Source organism: Lemur catta, chromosome 4 (assembly GCF_020740605.2).
Source record: "Lemur catta isolate mLemCat1 chromosome 4, mLemCat1.pri, whole genome shotgun sequence".
Classification (NCBI taxonomy): domain Eukaryota; kingdom Metazoa; phylum Chordata; class Mammalia; order Primates; family Lemuridae; genus Lemur; species Lemur catta.
In genome coordinates, this window is record NC_059131.1 from 12,621,435 (window position 1) to 12,645,148 (window position 23,714).

Sequence of the window (23,714 nt, forward strand, 5' to 3'; positions counted from 1 at the left end):
CACACTGCCATTATCCCTTGCCCCCAAAATTGAAAGACGCTAGAGGAGTTTGCTGGACTTTTTTCTTGTTGCTTCTGACAATAGGGCATGGGAATGATTTTTCATTCTTTGGGCCTCCCTATAAGGGATTATCTGTATGGATGATGCCTCTGGAGTTGTGCAGTGCAATATTTGCATGGCTGTTTACAGCCCCACTACCTTCCTTTGTAATATTTGACCAATATTGTTCTAAGTTCGCACGTGTCTTCTAGTGTAATTGCTGGTAATGCTTTTCCCTACTATTATTTTTTCTTTGGGCATTTGTTAAGTGCCTAGTTCCTGAAAGGACACAACCCTATCTCTCACCTTCTGTCTTCTAATGTCTCCTGGCCAACTCCCACTGTCATGATGCCATGATTTTACCGGTTTCTGTATGGTGATACTTCCCTGAGACTCTGGCCCAAGTACTGAAACAAGAAAAGACACTTTGTAGTAGACATCTCTTATTTATACAGATCCAGAATTTATTCTTCTTTGGTCTGAATCAGCACGTTGCTTTTCCTCTGGGGAGCCACTCCTTGCCCACTCTGTGTGGTCTGGTGGGACATCTTCGGTGCCCTCCTTCAGCCCTCATTGGTGCCAGTGACCCAGGTGACCAGTCAGAGTATACTACCCCTTTGGCAATGGCTATTGGTTCAAGGTTAAATACATCACTCAAATGGATTAAGTCAGGGCTGGCCCTGAGTGTTGATTTGGTCTCTGGGATAAAAATTCACTCTTTTACTCAGAAACCATGAGCAATAAAAGTTATGCAAACCTGGAGTTTCTAAGATTATGGTCTTCAGCCACATATGAAAGAAACACGTTGGATGAAGTAAAAATGAATTAAACAAATATATGAATATACAAGTTTTAAAAAGAAATCAAGGCTCCAGGTATGGGAACAGCAACAGTTGTCAGTAACTTTGCGAAAGGCTCTAGGTCTTGCAGAGCCTGCAGCCCAATCTGGATTCCCCAGTTGTGGGTGAGGTAGATTTCTGTCATTTGCTAACAGAAGGATCATGACTAACACACCCTTTTTTACTCCCCAATACCACAGCTGATATTCAATTTAAATAAAGTTTTGATAAAGGTTCTAGAATAACAGTAGGGAAATAGAAAAAGAGGAGTATCCAATTAGATAGTCTGCCTTACATATCATAATCCCCTCATATTTATCCTACAGTTGATTGCATCTCCTTCGCCAGGATTCATATGTCAGAGGACAGTGGTCACCCCTCCACTGGACAAGCCTGAAGGGACTTCCAAAAGCCAAACCTGAGCTACCTATGATCTTTTAGTAAAGGCAGGCTCTCTCCCAAGAAGGTGTACATGGTGTCTGGGTGTCTTCTCTCACATGATGCGCTGCCCTATAAAGTCCAGTGTGTGAGGCTTGATGACATTTCTGCTCAGCTTAGCTGAGGCCCCTCTGCATAAAACACATATATCCACACACGACACATGTGATATGGCTACATCCCACCATGTCCTCATATACACGACACACATCAGACACTTGCCATCTGCACACTGATACCCACACATGATGTGTATTGCACATGCATGCACACTAGGAGTGGAATGAACTGTGATTTTTTTGAGATACAGTGTCAATAATTATCAAGAAATATGTATGCTGCTATAGTCAATGAGTTATTTAAACATTGAAGCAGAATAAAATCAGCAAATCTTTCCTTTCAGTCTTAATTCCTTCTGGTCGACTCCAAATCTTTATCCTCCAACCCATCTTGTCCCCTTTTTGTGTTTAAAAATGACTTGAACTCTTCTACTTCTGTTCTTTCATTTGTATCATTTATTCAAATGCCTTCCTCAATTCTAAACACCTAACAAACAAATCTAATCTTCAGGTTCCTGCCCCAAATACCCCACCTAAGTTCAGATCTTTCTGAAGATCTCGGTCTACTGGAAACTGAATTCTTATGGTGTTAATTAAATACACATTTAAATGATGCATGATGTTCTCATGTTATAGCAATTTTATTGTAAGACCTTAAAATTAGGATCTGTGTCCTGCATGTATACATTTGGTGCTTAATGCAGTGCTGTATGCATGCTAGTTGCTCAGGACATCTGTAAGGACAAGCCCTCTATAGAAGAGGAACAGGCAGCCTCCTCGCCTCCTCGTTTCCCCCTCCATTGTGGTGTGTAATCTGCTGGCCCTTAGCCACAGGGCCTTCCTTCTTCAGGCACCCTCTTAGAGAATAGGTTATTAAAGCCATAAACCCAAGATCATAAATAACTTTCCCAAGTCCCAATAAATCTGTATTTCATATAAAGCATATTATTTTTGAGAAGGGGCCCAATTCCTTTGGAAATCACGTAGTAAGAAATAAGGGAGGTATCTTCCATGGAATCACATAATGGTTTCACATAAGGCTCTTGTCAGTCCTCACTCAGAACCTAACACACTGGCCAATCTGATACCACAGTCTTGGTGGCTTCAGCCCTCAGCACAGAAAGCTCATTTTCTTCCTCTCTCTTGGGGCCTCAATTTCCACTGCCCAGAAGTCATTTTTCTTAAAGATTTCATTTTTAACATCAGTGTAGGAATAATAATTTTTTAAAAAGCCATTTTGTGCCTGAACAAGATTGAGATAAATCAAGTGTTTTTCTCTTCTGTTTTCCTGCTTGTTTTTAGCTTCACTGGGACTTCCCTGGCCTTCCCTGGTGACCCTATGACGGTAGGCACAGGTGGGGCAGCTATCAGAAGGTGCCAGGCTTCCCATGACTGAGGAATAGAGGCACATTTAATGTGTTAGGATACAAGAACATTGATGTCCAAAGCCCAGAGAATTTAGCTAACTCTGAATTTAGTGCTTTCTAAATGGACCCATTGATATCAATGTTGTTATTAATCAACTCTGGGAGCAATTTACCAAATGCTGAGACTAAATTCTGGAGTGAGTTTCATCCAGTTTACCTTTGGATAAAGACTATTAAGTTATGTCAACTTCACAATCAGTAAAAAGTCAAAATGTTCCTAACTTATTTTGAAGTATCACAGACCATTTTTCTTTGTATTCATTGATGTAACAAGTATTTACTAAGAAGATACTTAGTGTCTGGGGGTTGGAAATCCATTGATCAGTGGCGTCCTCAGGTATGCAGGCCTCTGGGCAAGTAATTTTCTATATAAACTATTTGAGTTGCCAAAAATTAGTATGTCAGCAGCGTAGGCAACCCAATCTCATGCCATTCCATAAAAGGAATACAAGGCTGTCAAGTGGGAACTAAACTGCCCCCAGACCCTCTCCCAGAATCCTAGAACCAAGGCCTGCCCATGTGACCCCAGGACAACTCCATCTACCCAAATAGAACTGTTGACCCTAAATGATCTTTGACACTGGAAGGGAACTTAGGAAATCCTCAGGAATTTACTCCAAAGTGAGGTTGCCTCATGTTCAGAGCCTGGGTCAGGCATCCCTTGTCGTGGGTCTGAGGCGGTGTGGATATTGGTGACTAAGGCATGATCTGTGCTCTCAAGAAAATCTCCTAATGTGTGAAGTATTCTTCTAACTCTGCCTGCCATGTAATGTAACACTCAAGTGTTATAGATGCTGTGATAAAGTGATACATATGGTATAGTACAAAGTCAAAAGAAAAAGTGGTCAGTATTTGATCAGTCTAAAGCAACAAATAGAAATATAGTTATGTGATTATGACATTGGAGATTTATAGTCATGGGATGTCATTTAAAAATGATTTGGGGAATTTTGTTTCATTTGTCACGTGACTCAGGTGTCTGTAGAAACTTCAGCATTCTGAATTGACAATCAGACATGGATCACCAGAAACAGCAAGGGGTTTGGATATAAAAAACTTGTATTTGTATCCCAATTCTGCCTACCACTTACTTGCTTCATGGGACTAGAGAAAATAACTCCAGTAAGCCTTAGTTTCCTCATCTGTAAAATGGGGATCATAATATTTATTTCACTAAGTTGTTTTGAGGTTTAAATGACAGATTTGTCTGGAAACCCAAACTCATGGAATATAAGATTTATTTGTTCTTAGAGTATGAGCAATTGTAAAAAAATATATATGAAAAGGAAAATAGGAAAATCTTTTTTAAAGTAAGATTGTCAGCTCAGTCTAGTAGAGGAGCCTTTCCTACGAGCTTAGCGTTTGCAGGCATGGAACCCAAAATGTTAAATTCCAGGCCCTGCAGTGAAGGCCAAGCTATGTCAACCACAAAGGGTGGGCTTCCGGGCTGACACACGCATTCCACATGCTTTCCCTAAAGGCAATTTGCGAAAGATACGTCTATCAGCCTCCAGGCTTCCTCACTGTCTTAGTCAGTTTGGGCTGCTATCACAAAATACCACAGACTTGTAGAATGAGTGGCTTAAACAACAAATATTTATTTCTCAAAGTTCTGGAGGCTGGGAAGATCAAGGTGCCTCAGAACATGTCTGGTGAGGGCCCTCTTGCTGGTTTGCGTGGTGGAGAGAGAGGGAGGGCTGTGGTCTCTTCCCCTTCCTATAAGAACACTAATCTATGGGGACTCCATCCTTATGATCTCATCTAAACTTAATTTCCTCCCAAATGCCCCACCTCCAGAGATCATCGCATTGGAGATTAGGGGGAGACACAAACATTTAGCTTATAGCAGTCAGTTTCTAAGTACAGGTTCAGACCCATAGGAATGAAGGTTGCTTGAAACTGGAGGAGTCAGAGGAAGGCAGATCCATCCGATTTCTTTTACCAAACATCAGCAAACCTTCCCCAGTGCCTGCCTGTGCCTGTGGGGAAAAATCACTTCCCCACAGAGCAGGGCTCTCGAGGCTTTGGTCCGCCCAGATATCCCAAGGACCCAGCCTGCTGCGACCCCAAACCTTGGAGCAAGCATAGCCTAAGCTTGCAGATGTGGCAGGGTGTGGGGATGGGAGCTACTGATGGGAAGCAAGGCTCTGGGTGAAGGTTGAAGTTGGGACCCCCATCACATAGAGGGAGGTCACTTTTGCATGATAAAAAACAAAAACAAAAACAGTTCACTTAAACATTGGCCAAATAGTAGCTCAGCATAAATTTCATTTACAAAGCCCTGATGCCCTAGAAAGACTCAAAGTTCAACTAATACAACTTCTTCCTTAATAGAGGAAGGACCAGAGGCCTAGGATGCTACATGAGCCCAAGCGCATGCTCCTACCCAGGGTTTTAGCCACAGCTTCTCCTCCCCCGTGTGAGGGAGGCCTACACATCAGCTACTGAGAGCTCTGATACCAACAGCAAGTGACCCACGCCCTTTATGGAGGTCAGCTGAAGAAAAGGTAGAATTAGGCATCAGAGAGTCAGAGACTCAGAACAAGGCATTTGAATTGGGTCCAAAACTTGAATAAGGAGAGATGGGGAGAAAGAGCACAAGGCTAAACCAAAACTGCAAAGATGGGAAAAGGGGCTGTGTTTGGGCAACATGACGAAGCTAATCTGGCTCGAGGTGCGGGTGTGCTCAGGGAAGGGTTGCTGGAATACGAGGAAACCTGGGGAGTGAGGGAGGTCTCTGTAGATCACATTTCCACCCCAGGGTTTGTCTCTTGGGCCTGCTCTGCCCAGGGCCTGCCTCACAGCAAAGAAGTCAGGAAGAAGCCATCTTTTCAGCACTTCTTGATTTTGCAGTTGGAAGCCTGAGAGCAAAACACTAGGACATTTAGAGAAATGTTTTGCACACTTGTATAGAAAGGGCCACTGTTTTGGAATAGAAACATCTCGTTATAATAAGTCTGCACAGAGAAACAGATGGAAGGAGATAAGTATCAGGCTCTTGCCTCCAATTCTGTCAGCCAAGAGAGAAGGAAATTTGAGCTGTTAGTTATGGAGGCTTCCTCACATGCAGGCCGCACCGGGTTTTTGTGGTTGAGTTACTTCCTCTTTTTTTTTTTTTTTTTTTTTTAAGAGACCCTCCATTTCCTAGGATTGCAAATATTTTGGAAGAGAAAACCCCTTTAAAGGAAAAGAAGGGAAACTATCATTTTTATTGAACGGCTCTGCCAGACTTATTTGCATCTAGTGTTCATAAAAACCTTCCAGGCAGGTATTATTATAATACCATCTCTGTTTTTACAAGAAACAGGCTCAACATTGACGTGGCTTATCTCATATCACACAACTTTTTAAGGGCGTGGCTGCAAATCCACTGGATGCTTGGATCCACGTTTAGCACTTCTGCAGTCTAACCTTCCAGGCTGTGGACTTTCTCTTTCCAAGTAGAAAGATGCAGTGGCGGGGAAAAGAAACGTAAATCTGTAGCTAGAGCCTCAAGTTGGACCAGATCACCAAAGTCCATGACCATAATCAAAGTTGGAGTCAACTCCCAGATGTGGAAGGTGCCAGAGGGGACCCATCCCTCTCCCTCAGCCTCTTCCAGCAGGAACTTCACACCCTCCCTGGGAAGGCTGGATTTTCAGCATACTAAAAGCTGCAAAAAAAAAAAAAAAAAAAAATGATGATCAAAGCCAAAATGAAAGAAGACACATCTTTAATTCCTAGGATTATCAAGTGGTATAAGTTCCACTGCGTTTGTGATTCATGCTTATGTTATGGGGTGAGGGGGTGATGGCTCTATTGGCATTCTTGAGCCATGAGGACAAAAGCTACTCCCCAGGTACCACAGTGTGCCCTTTGGGATGGAGTCTGGTGCCCTGGGGGTTGTGGCACCTTTAGGCCTGTCTGGGGTTGCACAGACTGCCCTCCTACTCAGCACCCAACCTCCAACTTGGTACAGTGCAGCTCCACCCTGCGCTCGCCTCAGTCACGTCTTACCTACCACACTGAATTGAAACCCTCTGTCGACTTGCCTGGCTGCCTCTTGGCGGCTGGGAGCTCTGAGAAGGCTGGCACCCTCAAAGCGAGGCACCTCTTGTGTCTAGCAAGATGCCTGCTGTACAATGATGCTCATTGGATACATCAAGGAATGAGTGAATAACTGAATTAACGAGAATTTTCTTATGAAAACATTAGGGGTGCGACAGCATGTGGAGTGTTCTAGAGAATAAAGGCCTGTGGGTGTGGGCAGCCACAAAGGGCAAGGCGGCTTGGGTGCTAACTAGGCCAAATCCTAGTTTGGGGGACTGCCGTGTTCAAGCCGTATTCCCTCCCCTCCAGCCCTGTGAACACACAGCAGGAATCAATAATGACACTGACTCATTCAGGAATGTGAGGCTTCGGGGAGGCCACGCAGGGGCCTGAGGACTAAGGATTGATGAGGAGAAGACACCTGCCACAGGAGCAGAAGTCGCTCTGTCCCTCTTCTTCCCACCACTTCTTCCCAGAGGCCAGCGTGTCCCAGGCTGCCTCCTGCCCGCCCTGGCCCTGACGGATGCTCTCGTAGGCATCCTCCTCCCCTCACCTCCGGGAGGGCTGGGTGGGAATCTGGTCGCGGCCCCCCCCACACTGCCGCTGTCCCGCGAGCCTTAGTCAGCCTGCGTGGGTGTTGTTTATCTTTTCGTCCACCCCCCAGTCCAGGACACAGTCTGGTAAGTGAAACACCATGGCGCAGAGGCTGCGGCTACAGACAGAGTGTTTTCTTTCCTTCACACCTCTTTCCCCTTAACCTTTTGTCTCTTTGGCCTTTTCCTCCAGATTTCCTGCCACAGACGTCTCACCATGTGTCTCTCTTTCCCTGGCCGTTCCCTGAGAGGCCTGAGCTAAGCCTCTCACCACGTCTTTGGTGGCTCTCCGGATGAATGACTGCTGCCTCTCCTCCTTTCCTTGTGGCGACCGGGGTGCAATTCCCTGCTCTCCTCTTATTAGCTATGTGACTCCAGGGACTCCTAAACGTTTCTGAGCCTCAGTGTACTAATTTATAAAATGAGATTGCAAAGGCTGCCTTTATAGCCTGCTCATTGTGGGGAATATAATGAGAAAGCACGGTGGAAATTCTAGAAACTGTGCCACAAGAGAAGGTAGCAAAGGCATTAGCATTATTTACAGGCATAGGAGGGGAGAGGCAGAGAGCTGTGAGGTACACTGAAGCCTGCTCTCTCCTCTCACCACTGCAGACACTACTTTCATCTCTTCTCCCTTCTCTCCCTCCATTCTCCTTCCTACTTGTCTATCCTTTTCCGCTTCTGGCTTCCTCCAGGTGCTCTTTGAGGGTTGCCCACTGCAAACTCTGCACTGACTAGGGGCACTGCCATGTTCTCTTTTCCTCTGCAAACCAGGTTGGCCCACAGTGCCAGGGAGATCCAGTGACCAGGTGTAGCTCCTCACCCTCTTCCCCTGCCCTTACCCCCAGACACACTGCAATGACCCTAAGAACCAAAGTCATCCCAGGGGTGGAAGCCAACCACAAGCAGTGGAAAGGACTACGAACCTCAAAATTCTTCTAGCTGCAGTAACTTGGCAGTGCCATATTTTTTCCTAGATGGTTCTCCCATCCATATTTTTCTTCCCTTCCTTTGGTGGTTCACAGAGGTGTCTCCTGACTTGTACTCTGTGGGACTGAGGAAATGCCTATGTGCTCCATCCTGTGCTCTGTCCAGTCATGTCTCCAAGGGCAGAGTGGAGTTTGAAGCCTTCTGCAAATGGCAGACTCTGTGACCCACAGGCCATCAGGGGATCTGATATTATCAGACGATGGAGAGGAAGCAGGAGGAGAATGAATCTACTATGGACCAAATGTGAGCCTCAATCCTGCACTTTCTCTTTCCCAGTCTGTATCTAGGTCTCCAGAATACCCACCTCCTCCCAAAAGGAGCATGCTTTCTGTTGCTCAGGTAGGCCACATGCTTGGGAAAGTCATCCAGCATCACCTTTTGAGGACATTTCAAGTCAGGGTGAAACTTTGTCTCCAACCTTCCTGTCCTCACTTTTCCACCAATCCAAAGGTAACCTATTACTGGAAATATCTCCAAGATATTCTGAAGACAAGGACTAGTGCATCTGTTTTCTGCAGCCTCTGAAGCCAATTCCTCTGTCATCTCAGGCTGAAAAGGGTGGGGCTAGGGGGAGCCGAAGAGCTCTTTGGTAGGGAAGTTCCTGGCTTAGAAACCCTAAAATCCCAGCAGTTTGCCTTTCTGCGGGACACCTTTTTTTCAGTTTGGCATGTTTCTAGTTCCTCAAGGTATTTTCTTCAAATAATTTGTGAAAAAATTTCACTCTGCAATTTTAACAAATAAATATTGAACCCTTAGTGTATTTAAAAGCAAATGTTTTAAATCAAGGCTTTGAGTGGATAATGGTTTATAGACTCACCTTTTCCCCACTTGACTTTCACGGAACCATCGTCAATTTCCTATGAAAAAACTGGGAAAGTAAACATCAGCATATTCATTTAATTTCCCTTTGGCTCACCAGGCCTTGTTTCTAGAAATATCTTTGATTCCCTCTGACAACGCTACTATCTTTCTATTTCCCTAATCCTGACATCATCCCTGAACCTTCCCTCTTAGCCTTCTCTGCTTAAATCATTACGTTTTTCAATTTGTCTCTACCAGTATCTTAACTCCTTTTCTGATAGTTTGTATAAGATGATGATGATGGGGGAGGGAGGGGACAGAAGAGACAGAGAGAGAGAGAAAGGGAGAAAGGAATTTAAATTTTTCCCTTTTAAAACTCTGCCTTTAGCCTAGGCATCCACGTGGAGCTGCTCATTCACTTGGCATATGCATTCACTGCTACATAAATTCACATGACTCATAAGTAAATCTGTGAGTTGCTATTTTTTGAACATCTATACAACCTCCAGATTCTTCTTCAAGATCCTCCTTCTCCTCCTCCATTTCTCTGTTCAGAAAGTAGAAGTTTCCCATATTCCTGCTAGGAGCAATCCTGTCTTCTAAAAGGCTAAGACATTTCTGGGAGCCAGCTCTTCTCTGGTCATCTGTAAGTTGAGCAGTTGGACATGATGGTCCCTGAGGTCCCTTCTGTAAATAGGAAAGATTAATTGAGAATGTAACACATTAACTGAACTAACATGAGGAAGGACCAAGCAGAAATCAAGCTCTGACAGACATATGGTGTAAAGTTGTGGATTGTTTAGGAAGAAAGCAGAAAAGAACCGAGAAGGAGAGTTAGAATTTTGAGTAAGGCAGTAAAATACTCTCAAGATGTAGCTGTCCCTCCATTTCTCAATGCCCTTAAACTTACGACAGACACAGTCTAGTCTGGTTGTGTCCTGTGTTCTTTAATGTAAATTGAACAGTGTGAGCAGCTACACACCACAATGGGGGTCATCACATAATCTTGACAGCGGCCCTTGTTACTAGTCACAGAGATAATTCCACTGGGATTTGACTTTCGTGGCTTTTAAAGATCTGGCCTCTCTGAGGAGGATAGAGAATTATTGACAAGTGGCAGGGTGCTGATTTTGCAAAGTCAGCAAGTGTCCCCCAGGATATGGCTGGAAAAAATATATACTCCCTTTGCTGATACAGCCTGCCCTCATTAAAGGAAGATTTGGGTGGCAGAACTTCAAAGCAAGACTGTACTCTCTGTACACTGATGTTGGACCTACTGTAGATGTGTGACTAAAGAGCCAACACTGGCCTTTCTGTACTAGATTGTTAGGTAGGGGTGGCCTGTGCATGGACTAGATGCTGCAGCAAAAGTGGTTGCGCCTGTTTCTATTTTAGGCGTGGCTTTCAGGTATCATGGAGCCACAGATTTTTTTATCCTCTATGAACATGGAAGTTTAAAACATTAACCACATTTAGAGTATAGTAAACATAGGACCATGCTTTAGTTATTGCTGCGCCCCCACAGTGACTAGAACAGAACTTTTTAGGAAGCAGATAGTCAGGAAATCATGTTAGTTTCAATTGTGATGGCAATGAACATAATGAAGACGAATGATACAAAACAGTAAAGTGATTTAAAAATGAGTTATATATATAGAAAGCTATATGAAGCTAGTTATCTTGCTCTATTTGAATCTCAGAACTGTAAGGTGATAAACATTTGAGTGCCAGACTGTGAGCCTGTGCAGAGTGGAGCTGTGTTTCCTTCATCTCTGTATCCCCTGCCCTGATCACAGAACCTGACCAGTAATATACGCATAATGTTGTTACTGTGCACTTTGCACACACAAAGACCCATTAAGCATCCATTGCAAAGCAGCAGGACTGTCACATATGTGGCGGGAAAGATTGATCATTGGTACATTGGGGTGCTATTAACGTTCAATACAATGTGAATTGTGTCCCCTGAATTGTTACCTAACTATGCTGTAGTGTCTTTGAGAAGCAGCTAAGAAAAGAGTCAAGTTCCCACTCACTTGTGACCTATAGTTTTGAGAAGAAAGTTGTACAATATATTTGTTAACCAACAAATAAATAATACAAATTCAAGTAGCAAAAAGATCTTCAAAAAAGAAAGTAGGATGATGGCATAAATATGGATGCTGAAGGAAGAGCAATTCAGCTACTGGAGTTGAGAAAAGCCTCTCTTGACAAGGTGAACTTGGAGCTGAGATCCAAATTACTAGACAGAGGCAAGCCTGTGTTAGCTTGTTTCGTCCTCACAACAACACTATTGGGTACAGACTGGCTCCATTTTATATGTGAAGAGATCAGGCCCCGAAGTCACACAACTAGTAACTGGGCTGAATCTGTTCACCTCCAAAACTTTTGTGTATAAACATCATATCACACTGAGTCTTGTAGAAGAGGAAACTGAATGGAAGTAGTATTTATGCATCTATAGTCATTTCTAATAAACATTTCTGAATGTAGTGGTACTGGTTATATGCTAGGCATTTGATATATTTTTATGAGATGTCTAGGATAAAATCCTTAACAACATTGATGAATGTCACAAAACTGTCTTAAGCAATTTAGATTTTCTATTTTTTTAAGCCCCAACAAGGTGATCACTGAAAGGATAAGGCACAGGTAGATTTAATGAGGAGTCATAAAAGTCAGTCCCAGTACTGACCCATCACTAGGCATCTATGAGACCTGGGCCAAATAAACCACTTTTCCTGTCTGGACTTCAGTCTCTGGATCTGACCATGAGTATCATAATTGCTCTTCTTAATTCAGGACAATTGTTAGACTCTGAGATCATAGTAAATGTGGTAGTGTTTTGAAAAATATAAATGTAAGTAATTTGGATGGTATTAATTATTCTGACAACCATTAAAATGATACAAATCACAATAGTCCTGCTCTTAACCTTCACAGTGACGTTACAGCATGTGGATGGCCTCCACGTTCATTTTCTTCGCTGATCTTTATCACAAGTCAATGCTCATTGTAGAGATAACAAAAAATAGAGGCTCAGAGAGGGAAAATGAGGCTTGGAGAGGGAAGGGATGGGTAGTGCACGGCCTCGGACCCAAAGCTGCCCTGCCCTCTGACTCTGGCACTCCAGCCACCACACATATTGATGCTGAAAGAGCCTGGCCCTGGCTGGATTTCAAATAGACATTATTACATTAATATCTTTAAGTATCTTAATTAGGTCTTAAGGAAGGAAAATAAATTATTTGGTTACCAAACAGCCTGAGTATTCCAACTTGAAACAGTGAGTCTGTTTCAGATCACTACGTAGGGTGGTGGCTCCATTTGGCCAGGAAATGTCATATAGAGGGAGAACGGTGCGTAGCAGGGGGGTGTTTGGATAAAGCCCCCGGCCTGCGAGGAAATGTGACTGTATGTGGTATGCGCACCCAACACCTACAGCAAACACTCCCACGGCCACCAGTGTTGGATTCAATTAAACATTAAATTCATCATCTTTAGCAAAGAAAGAGAACAGCAAACAGTTGCTCTCTCATGGCTAAACACCCTTTGGATTTGCTGGCCTTTGATTTATTGGAAGAAACCTGCTGGGAAGAACATACTGTGTAGCTGATTAATGTCAGCTTCTGTCATCAGTTTCCACTTAGATTCTTGGCCAGCCCTGACATCTCCTCCCTTAAGGATCCAGAAGAATTTGAGGGCTGATCCAAGAGTTTTACTGGCATGGGATTTGCAGAATGCGGTGTTTGCAAAATAAGGAAGATGAATGGAAGTGAAATCCCATGTTCTCCACTGGACTTGTTTCCTTAATTCATTTCTCTAGAGGCCCAGCTCCATGCCAGGACCACACCAGCAAGGGGACAGGGGAAAGTGTGTTCCCAGGCTCCAGTACAGATGTCTTGCATTTCCTGAGCTTCTTTATGTGCTGCCTCCATGGAGCTTGTCAAACTGGGAAGGGGTTCGAGGAGGAATGCAGCAGGCAAGCACCATCAGGACCCTCACCGAGACCCTTGGACAAAGCCTAGGGAAGAAGGGTGGGCACCACTGCCTGGCTGAGGACAAGAAGACTCACTGCTCCCCAGGTTGGGCTCACCACGCTTTCTGTTTCACAGAGTCACTCAGCGCCATCTTTCTCCAGGGGCCAACTATTATGTGACGGCATTACATTTAAAACAAACAGAATTTTGTGTCTGTGTTCTTCTTGTTTTTCTGGTAGAGGAAAAGCCCACTATTTGAGTTTTTATAAGATAAGCCTACTTTTTCCCCTCCCTCTAGTACGCAAAGGACCTAGGAAGAGGTGACAATTTTAACCAGACCCTGAACCTCCTCCTCCTGAACTTGCTCTTGGATGTAGAACAAAAGAGAAATATTAATCATTCAATTGAGTTATAAAAAATCTGTTTTGATTATCTATTGATGTTTAACAAATCCTCACAAAACCTAGTGGCATAAAATAACACTTATTTTACTCTATCTCACAATTTCTGGGAGTCAGAAATGTGGGAAAGGAGGGGCTAGACAATTGTGGCGTGGGATCTCTCAGGCAGTTGCAGTCAGGTTCTGGAAAAGCCGGGGCTGTTGGAAAGTAAGTTAGGGCTTGTGTGGGCATCTTTCCCTCTCTCTGCATGTAGTCCCAGGGTATTTCTATGTGCCCTCTCCACCGAGGCTAATGTGGGCCTCCTCAGGGCATGGCCACCTCTGGAAAGTCACCCTGCTTACATGATGACTGCAACTGCCTGAGAGATCCCACGCCACAATTGTCTAGCCCCTCCTTTCCCACATTTCTGACTCCCAGAATTAATTCTATGGGGTACTATTGCTAGATGTGTCATCCTTAAACACTAAACAGTAATAACAGCAACTTCATTGCTGCTCACTGAAGTGCCACTCACTGTTCTATATATTTCACATAGATTGAATAATTTAATTATCACAAATATGCAAAAGGTAGGAATTATTGCTATTTCCCTTTCACAGATGAGAAAGGTGAGTGGCTTGCCAAAAGTCACACAGCTGCAGGATTTGAACCCAGGCAGTCTGATGCAAGAGGCCACCCTTTCAGGCATCATACTAGCCTACCTCCTCCAAAAAAATCACAGTCCAGTGGCCTCACACTGAAGTCACAGAGAATGTTTTGCATGTTCTTTTCTCCACATGTGCAAAGGGTAAGACCCCTAGACAAGCAGCTGGCAATCTAACTGAAGGAACAGGCCACATATGACAGCATCTATATGGGACCATAGGCAAGGTCTGAGGAGAGAGCTGGCAGCGATCTGGGTGTTCAGAAAGGAATCTTGGTGGGGTGAGAAACATAAATGGGCTCTTAAGAGCAGATATAAGACAGAGCAGCAGAAAGACAGAGCTGACATTCTAGATGGTGGGAGCCCTGGCTTTGCCACATGGCCAGTGACATCTCTGGTTTGGGCCCTGAAAGAAGGGGCTCCTCTTCTAACAGTAACTGCACCGGCTTTCCTTGGGTCCTTGCCATTAGATCGTCACCTTGTGCGGGACATGAGGATAGGGTTTCTCATATCTTTATATGGCTGCCACTTATTCTCTGTCCTCATCCACACCTTCCAGGGACAGATGACCCTCTTTGCTCTATTTAGAGCCCAGCCGTGGTTTGGAGAGCAGAATGGGGCCCAGATTATGAGAATGGAGATAGGATGCATAGAGGATCCCCACTACCCTCAGATCCAGCTGCTGCTGCACCATAAGATCCAGGAGGTTGGGACCGTACATGCCTTGTTCACCAGTGGGTCCCCAGCAAGTGGCCTGGGACTCATGTGTGGTAGGAATTTGTTAAATAATGAGTGAATGAATTTCTGAATACATTAATAAGTGAATTTGTATAGGGTGCTCTTAAAAACTGACAACAGGGTTCTAGAACATTTAAAATGGAAATAGGCTCTCCCCTCCACCCCCCAAAGGCAGTCAGAGGTAAGAAAGCATCCTATGTCCAGGGATATGGCTTTTTCCTGGGTGGTAAAATCTATCCTTCCTTCTAGAGGCATTGAGTAAATTGTGTTGGGACATTTAAAAGACCAAACAATGTAAAATTTATTACACTTAATTTGGAAACTCCCTTTTCCAGGCACTGGGAACTCAGGGGTGACTCTCTTGTGTGGAAACTGAATTCTAGACTCATTGCAAGCACACGGCTGCAGACACTACACTGGAAGCATCCTTACAGGTTACCAAGATCAACTGGATGTGATGTATCTTTGCCAGCAGGTGGTTTAATTTGAATGACCCAATAAACAGAAGCTCATTACCCTTTGTGATAAATTGCTCTCTTGTCATATAGTACTTACTGTAAGAAAGGATTTCCCATAAAGGAGGCAAGTTGTGATCTCCTGCTGAGAAATGTTAAAGCAAATTTTAGCCACCTTAAAATAACTGTTGAAATCACATTGGAATCCTGGGTAAGAAACTAGTGTGCCCCATATATATAGATGGAAGAGTATCCACTAGGGTATTGGGGGTGGTACTTTCTAAGGTGTTAAAAAAGTTATTATTCTATTCATTTATTTTGCCTGCTTCACTGACTGGGGAACCTGCACATCTATACACACCTCCATATGCCCACGATGCAGTCACGTCTCTTTACGCTCTTGCTGTGCCAGCAATAGTATTGCCTATGCTACTTCTCCAGGCAGAAAACCCCTCCTTGCCTTTTCTACCATCCCACTTTTTAGATCCTCCCTGTCAGGATTAATCAGCCACCACATTGTTCCTGTGGTTCTTTGTCAAGCTGCTTCCTGCTCTGATTTTACTCTGCCTAACGTTACACTAGGTTGCTTGCAGAACTGTGGTGTGGCAGAGAGGAGATAGGTTTGAATCAGGACCGCCAGATTTAAAATCCAAGGGGCACTTTCCCTTCCCTTAACTGCTGGATTTTAGGGAAGTTACATAGTCTATATAGTCACTACATATTTCAGACTCACAATAATACCAATTCAATCTAGTTTATGGAGTCTTTGCAAGGAAACAGATATGAAAAATGCATTGAGACAGGAATGCTATCATGTGGGAGAGTCACTGCAAAATGTTCAATGAGAGCTGAAGTTTTATTCTCAGACTCATTGCATGACCTTGAACCAGCCTTTCACTCTCTTCGCCTCAGTTTCTGGACCTAGACCAAGGGTTCTTGGCTTGGAGTCCTCAGAGGTGTTTCAGGAGAGCCACAAAGATCTGAGATTGTATGCAGAGTTGTGCCTGTGGGTGCATTTTTCCAGGTTGAACAGTCAACGGTTTTCATCAGATTCTCAAAGAGGTCTGAGACTCAAGGAAAGTTAAGAAACTTAAGCCAAATGCTCATGAGGTTCTCCCCCAAAACAACTTGAAGTCTGACAGTTTATGTCTCTAAGAACTTCAGTCCAACATATTCTTGTAAAAGGCACAGACATACATTTTGCAAGAACAGAAAGGGACTATCACAGATGAGGAAACTGAATCCTGGAAGCGTGAGGTCAGGTGCCAGATGTTAGGAGCTGGCAGGGACCCTGGAATCCTACGAGGGAGCCAGTGAGATGGGTAATCACAGATTCATAGGTCATTTAATTCTTAGATTTAAAAATCAGGGTGGAGTGGTCAATAGCAAGTTCTCAGAAAAGTCCTGCTCTGTAAATAGAAGACATTAAGTTTTAAAAAAATCTGGATTTGGCTTATAATTTTGTAATCTCCTGCCTATAGGCACTGTGCTAGAAGCCCAGGACTCAGGGACACACAAGGGTATGAGGGGTCCCCATGCTACACTAATAGGGGACTGACTGTCAAACCAGTGGGAATATAGAGGATCTAGAGTCAGATTGGCTGAATAGTCTATTTGGTTATTACGAGCTGAACTGAATGGATTGAATAAAGGCTCCCAGATGCCTTTTGCTTTCCATCGTGGCATGCTGGTACTGTCCATGACGGTAGGCCCCATGCTGGGTTGTTTGTATCTCTTTTAAGTTTTACAACATCCTTGCAAAGTAGGTTTATAATCCCTATTTAAAACTGAGGGACCAGTGGCTAGGAGTAGAATAACCTGCTTTTGGTTACACAGAGAGGAAAACATATCCAAGTGGCTTCACTTCTCCTCACTGGCTTGGTGCCCCAAGGTCCTCCTTCATTGTCCATTTTGCTCTTTCCCTGTCACCCAACAAAACTGCCCAGTGATTCCATCCTGAGAAGGATTCCAAATCTGCCCAGGTTCTGATAACACTGAGCACTGATATTGCTCTAGAAATAGACTTCAGGAAAGAGGTGCCAGCCTAATCCGGTGTGAGCCAGCCTGATAGCGTTGGCACTTATCCCTGGGTTCGCACTTGGAGCTGTTTTTGAGACAAAGATAAGGAAAACAGCCTCAGAGCTACAGAAGTAACGTGGAGGCAGGAACATCCCATGGTCCTCTCACCTGCTTCTTGGGCCGAGTAACTGGCTTCAGGGCAGTTCTTGCTCCCTCCTGAAATCATGGGGCCTCGCTGACACTGTGGCCTGTAGCAGGCCCTGGGGTGGTCTCTCCTATGGCAGCCCCATCTGAGAGTAACAGATTGGCATCTCCACCCTACGTCCGTCTCTGCCTTGTCTGAGGCCTGCAGAGGAAAAGCGAGGACAGGTCCCAGACAGCAATGATCCCACAATCCAGCTGAAGAGACAGAGGGGTTTACATGTAAATAACAAGTCTGGGCAAGGCAATGGGAAGTCCAGACTCCTTCACTAATGGCAACACTTTCTGCAATCTGACTTCAACCAGCTTCTTCAACCGAGTCACGCATTCTTTCCTCCACATACAAAGAGCCACACCTGGCTGAACTGTTTGCCATCACTGCCAGCTCCGCCTCAGATCAGGCCACTCTCTTATCATCACAGCTCTATCTCCACCGCCTTCCACCTCCCATTTTTAAATCACTGCACAGAACCAGCTTACGGTCTACCTTTTACGAGGCGTGGCCAGAGCCCTGCAGAGAGCCTCAGCGGGCAGCCCTCCTTCTCCAGGAGGAGAGACAGCCCTAGGCTGAAGACCTGTGTCCCTGCTGCCTCATGGACTGAGGCGTGTGCCACCCACAAAAGCCTGCTCATTGAACCACAAGGAAATGGCTTAGAGCAGGCGGGAGCAGAGCTGGGAAGAAGTGCTGACTCCCAGCACAGGGCTCTGTCCCCTTCCTGTGATGCCTCTGACCATCCCAGAGAGCCTTCCAGTGGGGCCTACTCTGGGGAGGAGCTCAATTTCTCTTTCTAATCAACAATCTTGCTCACTGATGCTGGCAGAACGTTTGGTCCAGGTTGACCCAAATTGCTATGAAAAGCCCCGTGGAATGCCTTCAATGCTCTGTAGGTCACTGGGGAGAAGTGATGTTAGGCCCAGACAGAACCTGAGCACGGCCTCCCAGATCTCTCCCAGAGGCTCTCGTGAAGCAGCAGACAAGGCAGTAGAGAGGCTCTCAAAGGCTGTAGCTGAGAAGGGCGCCTGAGCCGGTCTTCCTGTCCCACACATTAGCCTTTTGTTCTGCTGCTCATGAGTAACTGTGGCTCAGTTTGCCATCCTGAAACATCCTTCTAACCTGAAATGGAGGTGATGAGAAGTGATTGGTTCTTCTGACATCAACCTCCAAATGGCCAATTTTCTCATTAAAACCAGGGCATGGACAATTTTAAAGAGATTATTTCCCCCAAAGATAGTAATCTGCAGTTTAATATTACAATACCATTTCTCCAAGTCAGGAGTGAGAACAGCTGCTCAGAGAAGTTATTAATTTCCAGCAATAGGCTGTGATTGGGAACTCACTGGCCAGAATGTCATTTTTTAAGACGTGCGTTATGCATAGATGCAGTGCCTGGAAACTCCGCTGCATTGTAAGTGGCAGTGCTCTGCTGCGGGACATGTTGAAGAGGAGTGATTTAGTGGAGTTAGATTTTCTTGTGTTGCAGAAACACATGGAAACTGATCAGGGGTCAGGCTGAGGTGCACGTAGTAAAAATACATACTGTGTTTCAGGTCCAACTTTGTTCTATGACACCTGGAAAGTAACACAGATGAGAATCAGAGGCACTTTGAGTGTCTCCCTCCTACGAATCTACTCCAAGGATGGCCTCCTGCTTTTTCTTTCTAGTGAGGCAGGGTATCTTAGCCTCAGCAATATTGCTATCTGGGGCCAGGTCATCCTTTGTTGTGCAGGACTGTCCTGTGCCTCGGTAGATGCTTAGCAGCATCGCTGGCCACTAGATGACACTAGCACACTTCATTCGTGACAACCAAAAATGTATCGCCAGACGTTGTCAAATATTCCCCGGGGTTAGGGTTAGGGACTAAACTGCCACTGGTTGAGAACAGCTGCAGGAAGGCAGACCTGTATGTTTAACCAGAGCTCCTTCTGGGACAGGGGTGTGCCAGTGACTTCTCCCCTTGTTCTAGCTCTAACATCCAAAGTTATTCTAAAGTACCTGCATTTCATTGTTTACTCATTTCAGATCCAAGCTGATTTCCAAATAAAAAATGAAAAATTGTTCTACACCTTTCCTTTTGGCAATTTACAATGAGTAAAGGACAATTTTTAAACTTTCTAGTAACTTCTGGGAATAAGAAATTGTACAAAACTTTATTCCTGCAGGGTGACTATTTGGCTTTAGTAGGATAATGTTTAACTATCTGCCTAAAAGTGTGTTGTTAAGCAGTGAAACAGATACCGGTACACAATTACCTTTGACATGGCTATAAAATAGCCATTTAAACCATTTTCCCTGGATACTCTTACCCTGATATTTAACTCTTCCATCTCTTCCAGCTCCACTCAGGGCCCCCTGAGCCTGAAAAATTATGTTCAGTCTACAGCCATTCTCTCAGCAGAAAAACATCTAGGTCTTCTCTCACCATGACCTTAACCAGGGTTTTCTCTTGCCTCCCACCCACCTCCAAATCAGTAGGCTGGACATGAGTTTCAGATTTAGACAGACCTGGCTGCTAATGCCAACTCTGCCATTCACAGTTTGTGTGCCCTTTAGCAAGACACTTGGCCTCTCTGGGTCTCAGCTTCCTTCTCTCTAAAGTGGGCTGGCAGTGCCTCCTTCTCGGAGGGATGAATGAAATGATGTATGAGGAAGCACCAAGCATGTGCTTGGCATGCATGAAAGCGCGCACACACACACACACACACACACACACACACACACACACACACTCACACATGCACTCAGTGTTTGTTTTATTCAAAGGGTAGTCAGATCAGTACAGTATTGGCCATGTTTGTGGGGCCTTTCCTTCAGTGGGTCCAGCCATGTGTCCTGGGCTAGCAGTGCTCATCTTCTCACCACTTTGCTTTACTTAGATCTATGCCTGGACACTATCACCCCAAGGCTCCATTTAGAAGAGCAAGATTGCCAAGTTGGAGGGAGTATATTGGGCCAAGTAAGGCCTTGCTTGCTGGGTGGCCAATGTAAGTGAAGATTTTGAGGCCAGTGTCGAGAATGATGGCGCTTAGTAGGTAGGCTAAGGCCAAAGGCCTTCCCTGTGTGAAAACAGCCATATAATTTATGTTAGCCTCCAATGCCGTATAATGGCCTCTAACATTTCTATAAATATTTTCACCATGCAGTTTGGTGCAAACCATGCTGTATTAGCAGTCTAAAGATTCATTTTGGTCACTTACCAGCTATTTGTCCCTGAACAAGTGACTTAATGATTCTCAGTTTCCCCATCTGTTAAAATTAATGAGATTATTGTCTTTCCTGCTCACCATATGGGTATCGTAGGAACAGAAAGCATTACCTACCATACACAGGAAGTACTTTGAAAATTACAAATTAACAGATATAAGCGTACCTGTTTTATGAATATAATACCTACATAAGCTGAATAAATGCAGTGGTTAAGTTTTCAAAGTTAAATCAAATTCGAATTTCACAAATCTCCAAGAAACGAAAAAGGTGTCCTAAATACTTGTCTTTCAAGAACCATGGATTACTACTCAGCCACAAAAAACAATGGTGATCTAGCACCTCTTGTATTATCCTGGATGGAGCTGGAGCCCATTCTACTAAGTGAAGTATTACAAGAACGGAAAAACAAGCACCACATGTACTCACCATCAAATTGGTGATCAACACTTATGTGCACATATGGAAGCAACATTCATTGGGGATTAGGCAGGTGTGGGGGGTGGGCAGGGATGGGTAAATTCACACCTAATGGGTGTGGTGCACACGGTCTGGGATGGGCATACTTGTAGCTGGACTCGGGCAGTGAAAATGCAATATATGTAACCCAAACATTTGTACCCCTGTAAAAATTTTGAAATTAAAAAATGAACTCACAAAATAAAATATCTTATGCTTTTTCCAATTTCCCAAAAATGAAAAAAGTAAACTTCCCAGTTATTTAAAAAAGCATATATTAAATAGAAAATGAAAAAAGAAAAATTCTTTCCATCTATGCAGCCCTAGAGGCAGAACAGGACGACAAAACCAAGGAGGAAAAAAAAGTCTTTTTTCCCTACTGAGATTAAACCCACTATGCCAATATAATATCCATTTTTGTCTAAAGTTTGTGTTTCCCTTCTGCTTCTTCAAGAGCCAAAATAAGAATCTGTCAGCATAGGAAGCTAAGGAGTCTTCATAGAAATCTGTGTGCCCAGCCCTGCGCTAGACTAGGCTGTAAGCTACACCCTAGCTAGATAAGACGCACCAAGAGACAAGGGTCCATAGCTATGGGCTGCTGGAGGCGGGGCTATTTCATGGCTACCGAGGCCAAATGGACCTGAACTGGCTGAAGAAGAACACCTGGAGAGAAAAATAACCTAAAATGAAAATGTTCAACAGATGACTCAGATGTTCAGATTTGGGGGTTGGTGGACCCTACAAAATATCCTCTCCACATTCAAATTGCTGAGAAAGACTCATGGTTTGTCTATCTCATGGGCTCTATGAGTCTTAAATGGAGATCATGTTTATAAATGCACTCTGTAAACTTCTCTAAAAATGCCATTTGTTATGCTATTTTTTATATAAACTATCTTTTAAACAAGTAATGAATTCTACAAGGTACATTTAATCTTGAAGGTTATTCTCAATCACATAAGTGTTTTTAAAGACCAAGTGTTCTCGCTTCAGTGTGGGTAGTAAACCCAGGAAGGCCGTGCTGCATACTCCATGTGCCCACCATCTATCTTAGCACATAGTGACCCCACACACAAAGTGCACTCAGAAATCAGCTGTTGTATTACAATGAATGGCTGAGTTAACTCGTTCACGGGCTGCCTGCCCTGGCCACCGGAATCCTAACTGCATAGTTAACTAGTTTCACCTGGCTGGTTATCTCTCTAGAGGAACACCTGGAGAGACTGTCTAACTTGGGACATTATGAAGCTGACAAAAATGAGACTGGACATAACTCAGAAACTTGAAAGGTAATAAGTTATGAATTCTTTTCCAAGTAAAACACCAAGAATTTTAACACAAGCTTTGAAATCCTGTTTATTGCAATTCTTGGGGGAGTTCCTAGCTAGTGTCAGAGGAACTAGAACCTGTCTGTTTGGGATTCCTCATACTTATCTTAGGTTCTGCTCCCTGATTGTGGTGTTACTTTATTATTTTCTTGTTACTATATGCAGAAAATTGTAAATTTTTACTCATGGAGTTACCCATTTTTCCCCTAAGAACTCTTTTTATTTATTGACTTAGAGATTTTGCTTCCTTCAAACAGCTCTATACAAGGTTACTGTTCCCTTTTTTTGGGTTAGACTCAGAACGGCCTCTTTTTGTTTACTTAGTTCTGCAACTTTCTTTCAAATTTGAGCACTTTGCTGATAATTTGGTGCACTCAACTCTCTCTTTGTCCTATTCTTCACTGTTTCTTTTAAACTTGGCAAACAATTTTAAGATACAGAAAATACCAGTTACCCATGTACTCAGGACTCAAAATTAATCAGTATTAATCTTATATCATAATTGCTTTGGAGTTTGTTTCTTTTTAATAAAAGAAAAAATATCACTAACATGAAAACTTAAATGTATATCTAACAAACTCTAGCATTAATATCTCATTCTCCTCCCAAATAAGACAAGAACCTTAGAAAGCTTTAATTTCCCTCTCAATTTCCTTCTCTCATCCTGTGTTTTTATCATCTTGTAATTAAATCACACTCAGATGTTAACTTCTCCAAATATTTTTGATATTTGTGGTTGATATGATTTTGACATACTGCCATATTTTACCATCATCTTTTCTCATATTACTTCTTGTTGGATCCTTTCCTTCTTTCTGGGTTTATTTTTCTTCTTGTTTTAAGTTCATGATTTAGTATTTCTTTCACAAAGAATCTGTTAGTAGTAAACTTGATCTTGACGTCAGTGTTCATGTTTAACTCTTTAACTCCTTTCCAGTTTTATGTAGGTGAGGCCAGCTCACAGACCTGACCCCAGCATAGTCTGGGCACATTTCCAGGTGCTCTTTCGTGAGCCCCAGAATTCAAATAGTGCTCACTGAAGACCAGCGATGACTAACTGACCCTGTGGCTA